The sequence below is a fragment of the Pinus tabuliformis genome, chromosome 6, assembly GCF_031772625.1.
Source record: "Pinus tabuliformis cultivar Carrire ecotype Pingquan chromosome 6, CPIR1, whole genome shotgun sequence".
Taxonomy (NCBI): Eukaryota; Viridiplantae; Streptophyta; class Pinopsida; order Pinales; family Pinaceae; genus Pinus; species Pinus tabuliformis.
This window is the reverse complement of record NC_142292.1, coordinates 1073418824-1073427703: the sequence shown is the minus strand read 5'-3', so window position 1 is coordinate 1073427703 and position 8880 is coordinate 1073418824.

The following is an 8880-nucleotide window of genomic DNA, read 5'->3' as shown; positions in this document are numbered from 1 at the left end:
GCACCCACAGCAGGTTCAACAACCTGATTTCTCTACTCCGCGGATCCATTCAACTAACTCCAACTCAGTGACCCCTGAGTCTTTGTAATACACTCGCTTCATATAGTTTTCTGTCACGAGATGGGGGAACCTCTCATGGTCAGCCAAGTACCAATTTTCCATATTTAATAGAGGGACTTGCGCCAAGCACGAACCTTCAAATGTTATCTTCTGAGGCAACAGGGGCGTGTGAATGACGAATTTCTTCGAGTTTGGGTCCTTGGTGACCTTCGCCTTCCCTTTACGCGAAGGGATATATTCCAGAAACTTGGTGATGGGCTCCGTGCCCTCAGCATATATATCTTCAGCGCCCTCTTCAGCCTCCAAATCTACAACCTTCTCAGGTTGCTTATCCTTCTTCTGCGTCTGGGCAGAAAAATGCTTCCTAGGCGACTCATGCACTGGCACTAGCCTCTTATGCTTGTATTTCTTTAGCTTTTTGGTCTCTCGCACAAGTGTAAGCTTTGGCCTAGGCGACCTCAACATCATAAGCATAGGAGTCGGAGCTTCCATGCTCACCACCTCTGGAGCAGCTCCTTCAGATGCAACGTTTCCTCTAGTGCTCACAGTCTCAGCAAGGCTCAGACCCAACATGTTTTCCAAGATGAATTTCTTATTTAACTTGGGCAAACTTGCAAAATCAGGGCTCACGACCAAATCCTCAAAAAATGAGCAGCTCATAAGCAACAGACAACACAGCTTAAAAACTCTAAGAATGCAAAGTGTTCTCTGCTGGACTGGCACAAGTAATTTATAAGAGAATTTGAATTCAAATTTGACCGTTCCCCCCAAAATCCATCCATCAATGTTGATTTGGCGGCAGATCTCCAAATATTTTAGCCTTAAATGTCGCCCACCCACTCCTCTTAACCGTCTCCGAGTTGTCAATTCATGAACAGTGACTCTAACAGTCACTTGCTGGCTATGCTGCGCGGTATCTCCCTCAATAGCGCAACCCCCTTCACGCAGCTTCTAGTACTATGACTTCACCCTTTTTCGCACAACCCCCCTGTTGCGTAGTCCCCAAAAGCGAGCAGTGTAGTTTATAGTCCTGCGCTCCCTTGCAGCTCCCTGGAGCACTAAGATTGTCCGATCGTCATATAGTCATTGAGCCGGATCTCCTGCATATGGCTTCAATTGGCTTCCATTCACTTTTCCCGTAAAAGTTTCTCTGTTCAGCTTTGCGAGTTGTACCACGCCCCCCTCTGTGATTTCTTTGATGGCATATGGCCCCAACCAATGCATCTGGAACTTTCCTAGAAACTTAGCGAACTTACTATCATATAATAATACCAAATCATTTACCTTGAATGTGCACATCTTGATGTGTCAATTGTGCCATGCTTTTCAAGTTCCTTCTGTACTCACTGATGGAATCCAGCCAAGAATATGTGCTCTTCAAGCTCCATCAGCGATATGAGTCATTCTTCCATGGCTTCGCGATCCTCCATTCCTGTGAAAGCTGCTATGTGGAGACCAGGGATGATATATTCCATAGGCATCACAGCTTCTATGCCATAGACCAATCAGAAAGGTGTCTGACATGTTATCTTCCTACAAGTAGTCTTGTACGCCTATAATACTGTCGGTACGCACACATCCCAATCATTCTGTTGTGCGTTGCAAATCTTTGTCAATGCATTCTCCAAGATCTTATTGAAGGCCTCAACTATTCCAATAGCTTGAGGATGATATGGTGTATTATTCTGATGATAAACGTGGAACTCTTATGTCAACGCGTTAATCGTTTCATTGAGGAAGTGCGTACCGCGATCACTCATCAACACTTTTGGGCAACCTAACTTGGTTAACATGTACTCAAACAAGAACTTTTCCATTGTAGCCCATGTACAATCCTTTACAGGTTGTGCCTCAACTCATCTAATTAGATACTCTGTCGCGGTGTTGATATAGCGTGCACCTATTTTCTTGCTTGGGGTTTGAATCGGTCCTACAAATTCGATTGCCCATTTCTCAAATGGTTGTAATGACACTTGAGGGTTCAGAGGCAGCTCATCCCTTCGTGATGGCCTACCCATTCTATGACATACATCACACGCCCTACAATATGCTTTGGTATCCTTATGTAATGTAGGCCACCACAAAGCCGCAAGCAAAATATTTTTCGTTGTTGTTTTGCCTGCATAATGTCCTCCCGCAGCTCCTCCATGAGCTTCAGCAAGGATGCTATTTCGCTCAAAATCGGGCACATACCGTCAAAGTATATCGTCCAATCCCATCTTATATAAATGTTTTGCAATTACTGAGAAATCGGTAGCGCGTACTACCAACTCTTTCTTCTGCTAACTGGTGTATCCTTCTCGAGCCATCCATATGGTCAAAAAGTGGATAATATCTTCAAAGTGGTTATCCGCTATACGCATCGCGAAGAGTTGCAGGTCGAGCAGCCCTTCCTCCAAATTAGTAAGCTCCTCCCCTGTTTCAATGCATGACAAATGGTCAGGTCCTGCATTCAACCTTCCTGGTTTCATAATTACCTCAAAGTCATATTCATGAAACAGCAGCAGCTGCATATCTTTCCCCCCAACACAGGCTTATTTACCAGGTACTTCAAAGTGGAATGATCGTGTACATATTGAAATGTCTGCCCAACAGATAGTGTCTAAACTTTTGGAGTGCGTACACCATAGCCAATCCTTCGCGCTTTGTTGTTGAATAATTATTCTCAGCCTTTGACAACTTTCTGCTCACAAATGCTATAGGATGATCCATCTCTCCTTCACCAGCCTGTGTCAGCACTGCTCCGAACGCAATACACGAGGCATCAACGTGTACGTGGAATTCCTTCTTCCAATCAGGGAAGACCAAGATCGACGCAGTGACCATCTTTTCTTTCAATATATCCAGACTACGCTGACATTATTTATCCCAACAGAATGTCGCATCCTTCTTTAATAGCGTCTCCATAGGCGTGGTAATCTGAGCATAATCCTTAATGAACTTTCGATAATACCCAGTATGGCCCAACGTTGCGCGCAGCTGTTTGAAACTTCTTGGGGCCTCCAAATTGATTATTACCACAATCTTGGCAGGATCCACCATTAGTCCTTGCTTTCACACCACATGCCCCACCAAAATTCCAAAGGGGACACAGAATAAGCACTTCTTCAAGTTCAGCGTGATCTGATACCTTTGACACGTATCCAACATTAAGCATAGATTGGCTACATGGCGCTTTACTAACCCAAACATTGTCCAGTCATCAAAATATACCTCCAAGAATTTGTGAATAAACTCCTTGAACGTCACGATGACTATGCGAGAGAATATCGTCGGCACATTATTGATTCCAAATGGCATCACCATATACTGGAACCAACCCCATTCTGTCGTGAAGGTTGTTTTGCTCCTATCCTCTAGCACAACCTTAATCTGATGGTATCCAGAGAACCCATCAGTGAATGAGTAGGTCTCATGTCCGCCAACATTATCCAGTACCTCATCAGTGAATGGTGTCGGAAAAGGATCATGGACACAGGAATCATTAAGCTTCCTAAGATCTACGCAAATCTGTATTTCTCCCTTCTATTTCTTTTCTTGGACTAACATTAGGCTCACCGAATCAGATTCCTCCACTGGTTCAATAATTCCCACCTCAAGCATCTTGTCCAATTCCAAGCGGAGCTTTTCCTTGTATTTAGGGTTAAGGCGATATGGCCTCTGCTTAATAGGCTTCGCATTTGGTTTCAAAGTTATTTTCATCACACCCAAATCCCCTGTGATGCCTTTCATGTCCGAAAATTTTGTAGGAACAAATCCTGATATTCGCGGAGCAATTCAACAACCTTATCAACCATGGCATCATCCTAGTAATCCTCGATCATCGCAAATTTTGGCTTTGCTTCAGTACCAATGTTCACCTGCGTAGTCTTTAATGGTGCAGTGATGTCTGAGTTCTCTATCTATGGACCCTCAACTACGCGATGGCCTTCTGCCTCTGGAATATTGATATTCCTTGGATCCTCATCCTCCCCCTCAATATTCACATTATAGCATTCCAGCGCATGGCGTAGCTGGGTGCTCCAGTATAGTTGAACCACCTCCAAAGGGTCCTGTGGTATTCTGAAGATCGTTGCCTTAACCTCTTGCGAAGCTTTATCAATGCTTTCAAACCCATCTTTGAAACTGAAGGTCATTAAAAAAAATTCTCTTAATATATCCCACTCCGCGGTGCCATGGCGGAGCTCCGTTTCCAGGTACCAATTCATAGGGATTATATGTAGACTGTGATAGAATAAATGCACACATTCTAGTTGCGGCTCCGTTCCATAAACTTTAGTCCATTTTGCTAAATGATTGTGCGGATCATTCCTCCCATCATACTTCTCAGTCAGTCAAACTTTTGGGTAACCAAATCGCAACCTCATCATCCTTATATAATCGCGTCATTCATCAAAGTTGTCTTTGTGCGTACCCCACCACTGTGCGGGTGTAGCGCACAGTGCCAAATCCAGAGCTTTAAAGCAATGATCCTTAGGTACTTCTCTCTCAAAGGTGTCCAATAACTTATCTACATCAAGTAAACCATCATAATAAGGTAAATTTAATACCTACGATGACACACAGCGCAGTGATTTAGTCATCATGTTGCAGCGCAGTGTCGATACTTCATGCAACCTATTATGCCAATGTTCCAATCCTTCATCGAGTCTAAGGTACAAGAGCTCTCATGGTCCCATGAAATCCATCCATCAACTTTCGGACCAATCCAGTCTTGATCTCGTGCTGTAATTTTATAGATTTGATCCAAATCGTCATCATTGTCTTCATAGTCACAGACCGGTTCAGTATAGTGCAGTACTTCTACAGGGTCCAACGGTACTACAACGCAGAGTGATTTCCTTTCAAACGACATTGTCCACTTCTTTAAATTTATTACCCCATTCATATCAATAGCCCAATCAATTCCAAGGAGCGCGGGGTATGGATTGTTGTCATCAACAATTTCTATCACTTAAAAATCAGCCAGAGAGCTCGCACCTTTTATATCTACAATAACTCCATGCAGATGTCCCATAGGGATAATCTTCTGCTGGTTCACCATCCTCAACTGAATCGGAGACCATTGCAACGCAGACGCAGGTATTCCCATTCTTTCCCATGTCTGTTTAGGCAAAACGTTCGCATCAGATACTAAATCCAAAATAACCTAGTCCATGTCATAGTCTCCTATCTATGCAGTGAGCCTCATCTCGCACCCTATTCTTGCCTTATGTTTACCGATTTTTCAGACTACACAGTGTCCCTTAGGAGCATTCTCCTTACCAGCACACTTGTTTATCAATTCTTATAGCCCTTTTATTACCTTGCTATGGCGTAGTAGTTTCATGATGATGATGATGATGATTAATGTCCACTGAGACCAAATTGGTCTATCGAACCTACAATTTTCTTAATTTTTACTTGTCTGGCTCCTCGTCTTTCTTGGCGAGATTGGTGTTGTAGCTTTCTTTCTTTTCTCTACGGTCTTCCAACTTCCTTTGTCTTGCATCTCCTTCATCTCTTCTGCTTCTTGGGACATTGGTGTCTTAGCTTCGCGATCTATTGTGTTCGTTCTTTTGAAAATAGTCGGAGAAGAAGTTTGGTTTAGGAGATCTGCTTTGCTATTAAATGAAGATTTATTTTCCGCGGTATTCAAATCCTCATAACTATTGATTTGTTGGGGCGGGCTTTCTCCTTGCTTGTTTTGAGAGTTGTTTCCTTCTTCCTTGATTTCTTGTGACTCATTTTCTCTAGAATATTCTTCTTCTTTGATGACAATGTAGTGTTCTTTTTGTGCTCTTTCCCACCATGTAGATCTGTGGTGGTTTTTTCTAGCAAAATTTTTCTCAGAGGCTTTTGGGCAATTTTTGGCTAGATGCCCCGTCTCAAAGCACGATCGACATCTGAAGAGGACACTTTCATAATCAAGCTTCTGGTTCCACACATAGTCTTTACTTGTTAGGTTTATTTCAGCTGGGAATCCGGCGCTGAAATCCATTTCCACACAGATGCGTGCATAGGTGGTTCTGGCATATTCCTCTGTTTCTGGGCACCTGCAGTAAAATTTCCCAATTGCATTTCCGATGGCTTTTAGCGAGGAGAGATTCCAGATATGCAAGGGTAGGCTTGGCAATCTCACCCAAACTGGTGTTGAGGTTATCACTGCTGTAGAGGGATCGAATGATGGGTTCCATGGCTTCATGAATAGGCCTGATTTTTCCCAAAACCAAGGGCCGGAATCTAGAATACATTGTCTGCTTTCAGGATTTTCGAAATCTACTATAAAGAAACCTCTAGCACAGGGGTAGATATTAATTTCATCAGAAATGATAGACTTCCATACCTCCGAGATCCAATTCTGGAGTGCTATCAGCCGCGGCCAAAAACCATTGAACCGGCAAATTAGGGCACTTTCGGAGAACTTCAAAGCTTCATCGAGTGAGTCCTAGACCACTTGGATAGTGGGAGCTGGGGCTTCACTCGCGATATGGGCAGGAGATTGCCCTTCAGAGGCGAATGAGCCACCAGTTATTTTTGCGAAGCTCGGAGCCATATTTTACTTGCTCGTAGAACCCAGCCGCAGACAAATAAGACAAAAGATAAGATTAGATCTAGATCTGACCGCAGAAATTAGCCGCCTAGATCTAGCCTCAGATCTAAAACCTAGCCGTGAAATAAACTGTAAATGCGAGCAGGCCCCAGATCTATACTGCAGATTCAATTCATGATCACCGTAGAACCGCAGACGAAACCGCAGACGAGATCTACGGGAGATAGATCGGTAGAACCGCAAATGAGAATGATCACCGATAGAACCGCAGACGGGAGATAGATCACCGTAGAACCGCAGACGGGAGATAGATAGATCACCGTAGTACCGAAGAACCGCAGACGAGATCTATCAAGAAGGTGGTAAGCACAGAGGGGTCAACCTATGTAGACGCGCCAGTTTCTGGCAGTTTGTCCTGACTTCCTGAGGTAGAGGCCTCAGCGAAGCTTTTCTTTGCCTCCATAAACGTTTCTTTTGTGTGCTCCAGATCAAACCCAATCTCTTTTTTTGAGGCTTTGCACACCCATCCATCCTCTTCAAGCTATTTTTCTTTATCATCACCAGTCATGATCCCGCTTCTCAGCGCAATATTCACATTTGGATCCTCTTCACGGGGCTCATCCCTCATCATTTGTAAGTTCTAGGTAGGATGTTGAGGTTGTGCCTTCTTCTCCTGCATCTTGGCTATAAACACAGGGCATTCTTCTATTGTGTGGTCAAACTGAGTGCAATATTGACATGACAGGCGTGTCTGACTCATACACTCTCGTGCGTAGTGCCCTGGTATTCCACAATTATAGAAAATGACCTATCCACAACCTCTACTAGGTCCTCCCCCTCCTTGGCCTCATCTATGCCCCTAATATCCTTTGTGTGCTCCCCCAGTGCCCTGGTCTGGAGGATGAGTTTCCACTTGCATTCGATACGTAGGCGTCCTCTCCATCATTAATTCGTAGCTATGGCAGTGGCACTCATCGTGGCCCACCGATTTGCAAAAATCACAGAACAATTATTGTGGTGTCTGTACAAACTTTTGCAACAAATGACAATTATCTATTGCATGTTTTCCATCCACCTGACAAATAATGCACCACAACGCATGCCCCGTATTTGGTCCTGCTGGAGCTTCCTGCCTCAAGGGCATCGGTCCCCCCCATGTGATATAATTCGCGAAGACAGGGCAATGATCTTTATGATGACCCTGGCTCTTACACTTGAGGCACAAAACTTATTCACGCACCTCTGGCCTCGCCTCTTTTTCTTTTTTCAAGCTCTGCAATTCCAAACAGAGGTTTTGCAACTGTGATTGAATTTGTTGGAATCCCAAAGGCACGTCCTAAATAGGAGTTTCATGCAATCTCATCGTGATTTACAAAAATTCCACCCGAGTTCCTATCTTTTGCTGCGATAAAGCAATCCTTAGGTGGGGCAAGAGCGAGGCTATAAACCACTCATAGTGCTAACTATCTGTGAGATGCATATTAGCTTCACGAATCACGCACTTCAATCTTTGATCTAACTCCCAGGGTGTTTCCCCGGCCCTCATCGTGATTTCCTTAAATCCAATTACTGACTGCGAGTCAGACTTAGGCTTAGCGAATTCTTTTTTCAAAGCAACTTGAGTGTCTGCTAATGACGCCAACGGTTATTGGTGCAATACTTAATGTACCATGTCAGTGCGTGATCCTGTAGAGCGGTAACCGACTGTGCCTTATTTATATTATCATCTGTCATTTGTTGCGATGTCCACACAGCCTTCGCAACAAATCAAAACTGATCTAGACCCTCACTTCCTAAGCCCTTAAAAACTGGCAACTTCATTGTATTTGACATGTTGAACGGCAGTGGCGGTGGCGGTGTGGGCGAAGGTGTATGTTGTGGATGGCTGATGTATTCGTGGAAAACCCTGTCTGACCAACTGGACAGCGCTCCGCGGTGAGGCCTGTACCGCTCCTCGTCATCACTCGAAGGAAGTCCGATCAACGGGATATATTCTAAACCTTCTTTTTCTTGGTTTCTAAAGCTCTGTCCACTTTGCGTAGATCCAAACATCAAGGCAATGGAATAACCCTTTTTCACCCAAGAGCATCTTAATCCAAGTATTCAAAGATCTCAAATACTTACCTCACGGTCCCTTGAAGGATTGATCAACTGCCTACATGCAAAATTTTATACACTCCACTAGTATACAAATAATTTTGCATTAGCCTTAATTCCTCCACTCCAACTAAGGAATTCGAAATCCATGCATACATAAGTTATTTTTGGCTGATTGATCAGTTAACTAA